Source organism: Panthera tigris, chromosome D2 (assembly GCF_018350195.1).
Source record: "Panthera tigris isolate Pti1 chromosome D2, P.tigris_Pti1_mat1.1, whole genome shotgun sequence".
Classification (NCBI taxonomy): Eukaryota; Metazoa; Chordata; class Mammalia; order Carnivora; family Felidae; genus Panthera; species Panthera tigris.
Window position 1 is genome coordinate 70,037,310 of NC_056670.1, and position 10,577 is coordinate 70,047,886.

Sequence of the window (10,577 nt, forward strand, 5' to 3'; positions counted from 1 at the left end):
ACATTCTCTATAAAGCCTGTCCTAACCCAGTAGTGCCCTAGAGTTGGCTCATATAAGCTCACAAGAGTCAACTGGTAATTTTTCAGGAATTTTGCAAGCCAATTATTGAACATGGGCATTGTTAAAAATTATGCAAACTTACAATGAAAGAAATTATATTAAAGACAGAGGTAGTAAATGCTCAGAACTCAGTATTCTGAACTATCATAATACATTTGACAATAATCTATGCTGGAGCCTAAGTGCCCCGCCTCACCTTTGCGGCGGAGCTCCTCTATCATGGTGTGTCCTTGTGTGTCACTTCCCAACTCCACATCTCGTGAAGTCACCTTGGTGACTTGAAATTGACCGTGGTGGCATTACGGTATTGACACCGTGGCAAGTGGCAAATGCTACCAAATAAAACTTCAATTTTCTTCCCAGGAGCTGGTCGTTAAACATTTTTACCAGCACCACCACTGAGTCCAGCCAAAGTAATCCCTCTGAATTCTAAACTCTCGTAGTGCTTCCTAACTTTTCTGCTCAGTGAATGGTCACTTGGCATTTGCTGCCCTAGTTACCAGGTGCATTTCTTGTATGTGTGTGCACACACACACGCACATATGCCTTCTCCCCCTAACTGGGTTATTGTCGGCTTTAGGGGCGGGAACAACATCCCCTTTATCCTTTGTGAGCTGCCCTTTCCTTAAATAACTGAACAAAATGCATCCTCCTCCCCAGGGTGAAACCCAGCACCGTCTCTAGACTTCCCGGCACTCCTAGGGGCTCACATTCTCACCATCCCCCCTACTTCCATTCTGGCTCCTGGCCTCCCCTTGCTGCTGCACTTCTGTTTCTGCCCCCCACCAGCCCCTACCATTCCTCCTTCACCACCACCCCTCTCCCCAGCCCAGCACCATGGACATGGCAATACAACTTTACCAAGGGTTTGGATTAGATGGAACTGGAGAACAGCACAGGAATCAGTAATAATTCACCATCAGGCATCACTTCCCTGATAGACACATTCCCGTCACCAGGGATCTGTCCTTGCCCTTTTTCTCAGTGGTCCCCTCTCCACCAGGACCTTTAGCTCCATGTTTAAGAGATCTCAACCTTAGGGGCGCCTGGGTGGCTCAGACGGTTGGGCGTCTGACTTTGGCTCAGGTCAGGTTCTCACAGTTTGTGGTTCGAGCCCTGCGCCGGGCTCTGTGCTGACAGCTCAGAGCCTGGAGCCTGCTTCTGATTCTGTGTCTCCTTCTCTCTGGCCTCCCCTCACTCATGCTCTGTTTCACTCTCTCTCTCAAAAATAAACACTAAAAAAAAATTTTAAAGAGTTCTCAATCTTCTGTTTCCTTACCCACAAAATGAAAACCACAATTTGTATAACTTTATGATGCCAAGAGATTTGCTATGAATCACTCCCCAACTAAGGACCCATTTTGCACATGAAAAAATTACGATAAAAGCTCTCAATAAATTAGGTATAGAAGGAATGTACCTCAATATAATAAAGGCCACATATGACAAGCCCACAGCCAACATCATACTCAATGATCAAAAGCTGGAACTTTTTCCTCAAAGATCAGGAACAAGGCAATGATGCCCACTTTCGCTATTTTAACTCAACATAGTAGTAGAAATCCTGGCCAGAGCAATTAGGCAAGGAAAAAAAGCCATCCAAATTAGAAAGGAAGAAGTAAAATTATCTCTGTTTGCAGATGACATGATACTATATATAGAAAACCCTGAAGACACCACCAAAAACTGTTAGAATCCAATAAACAAATTCAGTGAAATTTCAGGATGCAAAATCAATTCGCAAAAATCAGTTGTGTTGTCATACCCTGATAATGAACTATCAAAAAGAAAAATTAAGAGAACAATTTTATTTACAACTGCATCCAAAACATCTAGAAATACATTTCACCAAGGAGCCAAAAGACTTGCACACTGACAACTGTAAAACATTGAGGAAAGAAGTTGAAGACACAAAGAAGTGGAAAGATACTCTGTGCTCATGGACTGGGGGAATAAATATTGGTAAAATGTCCACACTACCCACAGGAATCGACGTATTCAATGCAGCCCCTATCAAAATCCCAATGGCGCTTTTCACAGAAAGAGAATCAATAAACCTAAAATTTGTATGAAACCACAAAAGACCCCCAACAGCCACGGCAATCTTGAGAAAGAAGAGTAATGCTGGCTGCATCATGCTTCCTGCTTTCAAATTCTATTACAAAACTGTAGTAGTCAAAACAGTATGGTATTGGCATCAAAATAGACACATGGATCAATGGAACAGAACGGAGAGCCCAGAAACAAACAAACAATTATGTGGTCAATTAATTTACAACAAAGGAGCCAAGGAAATGGGGAGAGGTCTGTCTCTTCAATAAATGGTGTTGGCAAAACTAGACAGCCACAAGCAAAAGAACGAAACTAGACCACTGTCTTACACCAGACGCAAAAATAACTCAAAATAGATTTTTCAAAACTTGAACACAAGACCTGAAACCATAAAATTCCTGGAAGAAAACATAGGCAATAAGCTCCTTGACGTCAGTTCTTGTGATGAGTTTTTTGGATTTGACACCAAAAGCAAAGGCAACAAAAACAAAAATAAGCGAGTGGAACCACATCCAACTAAAAAGCTTCTGCACAGCAGAGGAGACTATCAACAAAGTGAGAAGGCAACATACTGAATGGGAGAAAATGTCTGCAAACCATGTATCCAATAAGAGGTTAAAATCCAAAATATAGAAAGAACTCATACAACTCAATGGCAAATATATATATGTGTGTGTGTGTGTGTGTGTGTGTGTGTGTGTGTGTATATGTGTGTGTGTATATATATATATATATAATTTTTAAATGGACATATATATGTATATATGTATATATAAATAAAATATAAATATATATGATTAAAAAATGGACAGAGAAACTGAATAGGCATTTTTCCAAAGAGAACATACAGATGGCCAACAGGTACATGAAAAGGTGCTCAACATCATTAATCAGGGAAATGTAATTAATACTACACTGAGATACCACCTCATACCCATTAGAATGGCTAGTATCAATAATAATAATAATAGCCAGCATTGGTGAGGATGTGCAAAAAAGGGAAGCCTTGTGCCCTGTTGGTGGGAATGTAAGTTGGTGTAGCAACTATGGAAAACAGTCTGGAAGTTCCTCAAAAAATTAGAAATAAAACTACAATATGACCCAACAACCCCACTTCTGGGTATTTATCCAAAAGGAGTTATTTCTTTTAAATGTTTATGTATCTTGAGAGAGAGATTGACAGCAAGCAGAGAGAGAGGACAGAGAGTGAGGAGAGAGAAAATCCCAAGCAAGCTCCATGCTGTCAGCACTGAGCCCGACATGGGGCTCGAACCCACAAACCGTGAGATCAAGACCTGAGCCAAAACCAAGAGTAGGATGCTTAACTGACTGAGCCACCCAGGTGCTCTAACCAAAAGAATTTATTGATTTTTTTCTAAATGTTTATTTATTTTTGAGAGAGAGAGAGACAGACAGACAGACAAAGTACGAGCAGAGAGAGAGGAAGACAGAAAATCCAAAGCAGGCTCCAGGCTCTGAGCTGTCAGCACAGAGCCTGATGCGGGGCTCTAACTCACAAACTGTGAGATCATGACCTGAGCCAGTCAGACGTTTAACCAACACTGCCACCCAGGCACCCCCTAATCAAGAGGATTTAAAACAGGATGTTGAAGAGATAGCTGCACACCCAAGTTCACTGAAGCCTTTATTCACAATATCCAGGAGGTAGAGGAAACCTGAACGTCCATCAACAGATAAACAAAATATGGTCTATGCATGAAACGCAATACTATTCAGCCTTAAAAAAGAGGAAATCCTGTCATGTGCTATAATAGGAATGACTCTTCAGGATATTTTGTTAGTGTAATAGGCCAGTCCCCAAAAGATAAATACTGCATGTTTCCATTTATACAAGGTATCTAAAGTAACCAAGCTCATAAAAACAGAAAGTAGAAGGTGGTTGCCAGAAGTAGGGAGAGAGCAAAAAGAGGAGTTCTTGTTCAATGAGTCTAGAGTTTCAGTCTGCAAGATGAGAAAGTTCTAGAGATCTTGTTGTACAACAATGTCCATACTGTTAACAATATTGTAATGTACCCTTAACACTTAAGAGGGTAAATCCATGTGTTTTACCACAATTTTTTTTTAAAAGGGCACAGACCAATCTCATTCTAAAAATACGTGATTCTATGACAGAACTCTAGAAACAATACGAGGCCATCATGCGTGTGCCTGATATAAATTAACTTTGGACTCTCTGTGGTTTTGGAATATCTAGATTGCTCTTCCCCACCAGTATCGTGGATAAGTAAGAGGTAAGTTTAATGAGGTGTTCAAGTGTCTCACTGAGCCCACTTTTAGTCTTGGGACATTCCATACACTCTATATTCTTCTTACGATGGGAAAAACAGGCTTCTCTCCCTGCGTTTGAGATCAAGACCTGACCCAAAACCAAAATGCAAATGCACACGGTAGACACAGCCAAGGGATGGCCCCACATAGGGAGTGCTGGACAGAGCCTGTTATCACCACTCGGGGCTGGTCTAGTTCCTGGCCCAGCACTTGCCTCTGCTAAACCTCCTTGTGCATCCGGAACCCAGACGACTGCTGCTTACAGACGAGCTTCCTTTCTGCCGGAGAGCAGCCTGCTGGGAAGCACCACCCTACCTAAGTGAACTTACAGTAGATTCCTTAGAAGCTGAAAAATCCTCTTCGCCCTTCATTCTTTATTTTGTGAATTAAAATTTTTGTTAACAGTGTTTTCTTGAAGCAGGGTTTCCACTCTAATCACACGGGATGGTTTTTCTAACGCTTATGCCAAAGGATGGCCACCCATCATCATAGTGGCTTTACTGGAGACTCTAAATGGCTTCCCAAGGCCGCAAGCCTCATGTAGACTTGGGGTTGGGAAAAGACCAGTTTGGATTTTGCAAGTGCACCACAGGCCACCTCCCACGCCTGAACGCATTTATCAAAATGATTTTACGTCCAAATTAACGTCAGATGATTTTAACCCATTTATGTCATAAAATCACGCATTTTCAGAGCCAGAAAGGATCTGAGAGGTCTTCTAGGTCAATGCCCTCATGCTACCGAGGAGGTAACTGGCGGGCACTACGTCGAAGAGGGCCATCGAATGACACCTGCTGGCCCAACAGAGACTGGGCCAGAAGCCAGCCGGGCCTCCCAACTCCCCACTATTGTATCTTCCCATTACGGCCTGTCAGAGTTTCCAGATAACCACAATATTGACAAGACCCTGCCAGCGGCCCACCAACTTCAGTCAATATTTGCTACGAGAAAATTCCAGCAGAACCTAGAGATTTGGAAATGTGTGTTCATGTGGTTCGATGTGTTCAACCGGAAAAAGAGGCTTTTTGACTTTTCTGTAAGCGATCTGTTTACTTAGTTCACTCCTGTTGAGTGTTTTGTACCAGATTCATGCTCAGCAAATTCACGTTCCACAAACACCCAGCCCATTTCTCCTGCATCCGCACCCCTGGAAAGGACGCACATGACAAATGCCTTCTGGGCCCTTGAGGCAGTCTAATAGGGGTAGCAGGTTAGGTCTAGGATGTTTTCGTATTTGGTCCCCGGGACTTCACTTAATGGGACCAGTGATTCAAAAGCCAGAGGACCCGGCTTTGAATTAGGGTCTGACCAGTCCCTGTCTGACTCCCTCAGAAAGGTTCAGTCCTGACCTGGCCTGCAGGAGGGATTTAAGAAGCTGTAGCCCTGAACTCTAAGCTTCACCTCATGCCAACTGCTAATCTCCTAAGTCGGTATCCACGAAAGTGTGGTTCTACTGAGCCCAAGGGGTAGCCTCTCATGGCATCATCTACCGGGTTCCGCGGTTTGTTCTCTGCACACTCATTCACTCACTCTCCCCCGCAACCTTACGACAGATGTCCCTACTGCTGGGTTCTGGATTCCCTGTGCCTATATGCTGCCCTCCTCTTGGGACACAGGACAATCTTAACTAGACTTCTTCAGGGCTGAAGGCTCACCTGGCTGGTGGTTCTGATCCTACATGTCTATACATTCAGCTGGTGCCCCAGAAGAATGGGGGGCCTGGAGACTAAACAGCTCTCTGGCTTCCCTTCCGGTCTCTACTACGTCTGACCCATCCCTCCTTCAGCTCTTGGGTCCTGCTCCAGATCAAGCCTATATTGTTTTATGAAAGTCAAGGGGGGCAGGCTAAATACACATGACTTAAAGAAGTGCTGTGCACACATAAATATACAAGCACATGTATTATTTCTCTGGTCGTTGGCATGAAGGCATACAGGACAGGGTGCCAAGAATTTGGCCACTAGAACATAAAGCTGTTGGGTCTCATCAGGTAAGTCTGATTATTTATTGTCTCTAAAGTCATCTGGTTTTGAACAGGGGCTGAAACGTTCTCACTGAATGAAGATGAAAACTTTGAGGATCTGAACATGGTGATGGGTCCATCCTTGTCCCGGGCTACCATGGACGTCCCTGATATGTGGAAACTCACTAGCCATCGGAGAGAGATCAAAACAAGACTTTGAATATTGAGCACCTATTCTGAAAGCATGTGTGTATATGTTCCTTATAAAAATACCAAATCGGGTGACATAACGAATAGTCTGTTTCTACTTAAGTTTTGTTTATCAGCAATCCGGGTCCATGATTTCTTCCCCTTGACAACTGCCAAAAACATGCACCTTCTTTATACAGTTCTCAAAAATGAATCCAGCCTGGGCCGTTGTCCTACGCTCAAGACTTGGCTTTTTCCCGGAGCCCTGAGAAAGGTCACGCAGGAAGTGGAGTAGGAATAAGCTGGCGACCCCTGGGTGGAAAACAGTGCAGCCTTAGCTGACAGAGCAGCAGAGGAGGCCCCCAGAGGCCCAAGAAGATGAAGGCTCCCAGTTGATTTGGTGATGGGGTGGTAAACACAAAGTCAGGAGTATGGTAGTCACGGAGGCTGACCGCGCGGAGTGCGTTACGGAACAACTAGCGACAGGTCCCCTTTGCCCTCTCGTTCTGTTCTGACCCCAATAATTCAGAGATGTAAGATTTGTACAGTCAGTTCTGAAGTTATTTCACATGGTAATTCCTTACAAGTATGTATTTGGCTCGCAGACCTTTGGAATGATGTTGTAAACTCTCTTCAGTTGGATTCACCAGGAGTAGAGTTCGAAGAAGATTCACGTGTGAGTGATTTACAACGGAGACGCTCCCATGAGAAACCAGCAAGGGGGCGGGGGTGGGGGGAAGGCAGCAGCTACAGCAGCCCCAGGGCCATCCACCAGAGAAGGTCTCAGGTGGGAGCCTTTGGAAGCAAAGCACTCAGAAACTGGGGGGGTGGGCGCACAGATCCAGTGAGCAGGCTCCGGCAGGGTCTGGGGGCAGCACTCACAGTGTTGCTACACCTAGGCCAGCTCACTTGGTCCCTAAACAACTCAGGGAGGCAGGAGGGATTATATCCCCCCTTTACAGACTGGGGGAGCTGAGATAAAGAGAAAGTGCACCCGAGGTCACACACGAACTCACCTGGCTGAGTGACTCAGGGTGGCTCCGTCGGTGCAGCATCAGACTCTTGATTTCGGCTCAGCTCATGGTGCCACGGTCACGGAATGGAGTCCCACGTTGGGCTTTGCACGGACAGAGTGGATCCTGCCTGGAATTCTCTCTCTCTCTCCCTCTCTCTCTCTCTGCCCCTCCCCGGCTCGTGCACGTGCACGCGCTCTCTCTCGCAAAATAAATAAATGAACATTAAAAAAAAAAAAAAAACAACTCACCTGGTTGTGCCTGGTCTTCCAGACTCTTCTTCCGCTCTACCACAGAAAGGGATTCTTCCTACTGTCCGCGACAGTTTCCCACCTGGCCTTGGCGATGTGTGATGTGCGTCCAGGGGGAAGCAAGGTAATTAGCAAGTCAGAGCAGCTGCGTTCCAAAGCCAGCTGGAAATCACTTTTGGATTTGTTGCTGTTGTCAATTATCCAGCTTCTTAGCCCCCTAAATCAGAACAGATAATTAGGATTTGGGAACAGTTGTGTGCTTAATAATCTTAACAGCTCTAGGAAGCAGACTTCAGAATAGGGCTGTTTTGGATAGACATTTTGATAGACATTCTCCTAATGTGCCTTTGCGTTGCCCCAGCCTGAATCTGGGCCGCTCCTGTCTGGGGCAGGGCCCTCCCTTCTGCTCATTCTCCACCCACGTCCTCCTGGCAGTCAAGACCCCCTGCTTTAAGCCTCTGGGCAAGTCTTGCCGGAGACCCTCCTTGCCCCCAGAGGGACTCCCCACTGTGGACGTTGGCTGTGCAGCCTTTTGGTGATGTCGCGTCCTGCCTACCTTTCTAATGGGTTTGCTTCCTTCTGCCCAAAGCGAAGATCTGCTTCTTGGGACCGGGTTCACATCCAGCGCCACATCTGAGTATCGTCTACGAAGTCCAGCACGATGCTTTGAAAACAGCAGATGCTGGCACAGGCAGTCACTCGATTTCGGAGACCGAAAAATGGAAGCGCTAGGAGAAGCCCACCCAGATAAAGCGCAAGCCCCGGGCAACGTTTAGCTGGGAAACGCTTCCTGTCGATTTTCCTGGTTGAAACCAGGATGGATCTGAGATCTCTGTTGGAGACCACCCCTTTTAGGGCTGGCAAAGAAAGGGACAGGCTCTGGAGTCAACCTGACGGCCTGCGTTATTAAGCGTGTGACCTCAGGCAAACCTACTTCCCTTTTCTCTGCCTCTCTTTGCCACTCTGTAAAGAGAGGTAAATGATAGCTCCTGTCTCATAGGGTTGTGGGGATTAAATGAGTCTCGGGTGTATAAAGAACTTGGAAGGGTGCAGATTAAGCCTGCCAAATCTATTATTATCATTACTATTGTTCTAGTTTAGCCAAAGCGTAAAGAATTTGCCTAACATTCCCTATCTGGGAAGACTGTGCTCACATATCACCTTCTCGGTGAAGCCTCCCCCAACCGCCCTGTTTAAATGGCAACCCTCTCCCTTCTCTGTTCTCCTTAACCCCCTTCCCTGCTCATCCCCTTCTAACCTACTACGTCATTTGCCTATTAGCTCTTCCCTTCACTAGGGGGAAGGCAAGGGCAGGAGTTTGTGCCTATTTTATTCCCTGCTGGACCCCTGGGGTCTAGAACAGTGCCTGACAGGACACACGGTAGAGGCATGAGAAATATCTACCGAATGATGACGCGACCAGCCTGGGATGGGGTGCTGCCCTGGCCGCTGTGAGCCCCACCACAGACGGCCTGGGTGACGAGCTGGGGTGTGGCTCCCAGGCTCCCTCCCCACACCCCCACAACTCCCAGCACGCGCAAATACACAGTGACATTTCAGCAGCAAACCCCAGAGAAGTTTCTACATCCACGTGCAGGTGCTGCAGGGATTAGAAGGAAGAGTGGTGGGGCTGCTAGGCAGAGACTTTCAACTCCCAGTGTGGCTAGCTGTGAGACTTGGATAAGGCCCTCTGCCACTTTGGACCCCCCCCCCCCCCGTCTGGGGCATGTGGTCGCCAGGCTCCTACCCCCCGCCCTTCCCCACCCCAGACTCCTGGGTCGTGTGGCTTCAAGCCTTCCTCACTTGCGGATTCCAAGATGCCAAGGTCTTGCGCAGCTTGCCTGGTCTTCCCTGATTCAAATCAACAAAAGTGGCTGCGGGCGCAACCGCTGTGAATGGAGCCCTGGCCCAAGGGAGAGGAAGGGGCTGCACCTGCCTCTGGGTGGGGGGGGCCGCGGGCCTGCCCTCCTGTGATCCCGGGCAGCGGGACTCAGACGCTCCCTGGATCTCCGAAGCTGGGAGCTGCTTGGGTGGGGCACGCATCTGCACCGGGCAGTTTTTTTTTTCTTATTGCCAAGAATTTCCGCTTCCAATGGCATTCATCTTTCCCAGGAACACCCCTCAGCTAAAAGCAAAAAGAGAAAGCAAACAAAAGAAACCCTCCCGGAACAAGGAGACTTTCTTTCTCTGACTGCGAGTCCCTGATAAGGAGAAAGCCTCTGCCAATTGTGGCATCCTGTTCTGGACCTGCCCTGCCAGCTCCTCTCCCTGGCAAGGCCCCCGGGGCTCCTCTGGGTGTTATTAATGGAGGTGGGGGGGTGGGGGCTGGATGGCTTATAAGGTCAGCGGTAGACAATCTTTTGAGAATTGGGGACATGAATTCAAGCTGTCGGCCAAGTGTGCAAAATTGCCCAGCTGAGGCTGATTAACTTTCCCTCGCTCCTATATACACTTCTTTTTTCTTTTTTCCTTGTTTTCCTTATTTTATTTTATTTTTAAGTAAGCTCTACGCCCAACGTGGGACTTGAACTCATGACCCTGAGATCAAGAACCTCATGCTCTACCGACTGAGCCAGCGGGGCACCCCATCTCTCATACACGTTTCTGAATAATACCTTAGATGCATTCCTGCTAGATGTTTAAAAAATAGAAATGACTGTATCATCTTTCCTAGTCCCAGATACCTCTTCCACTTTCATAACAAAACCCACAGGCACGGACCCAACAGAGACTGAATTGTGTTGTAGAGGGCTCTGCAGT

At 46.7% G+C, this 10,577-nt stretch overlaps 1 long non-coding RNA gene across 5 annotated transcripts in view; it reads right to left on the minus strand.

Annotated features, from left to right (window-relative positions):
- The window catches only part of LOC102953224, a 51,990-nt gene extending 42,038 nt beyond the window's left edge, over positions 1-9,952 (minus strand). For 2 of the 5 annotated variants that reach the window (XR_006209466.1, XR_006209462.1), the window contains exons 1-2: positions 8,374-9,490; positions 7,818-8,034 (exon numbers count right to left, since the gene is read on the minus strand). This is a non-coding gene — a long non-coding RNA (uncharacterized LOC102953224). Of the gene's footprint in view, positions 1-7,569; positions 7,671-7,817; positions 8,035-8,373; positions 9,491-9,620 lie in introns of those variants that run through there. The other 3 variants (XR_006209463.1, XR_006209464.1, XR_006209465.1) reach the window with 3 other exon arrangements.
- Positions 9,953-10,577: the final 625 nt, after the last annotated feature.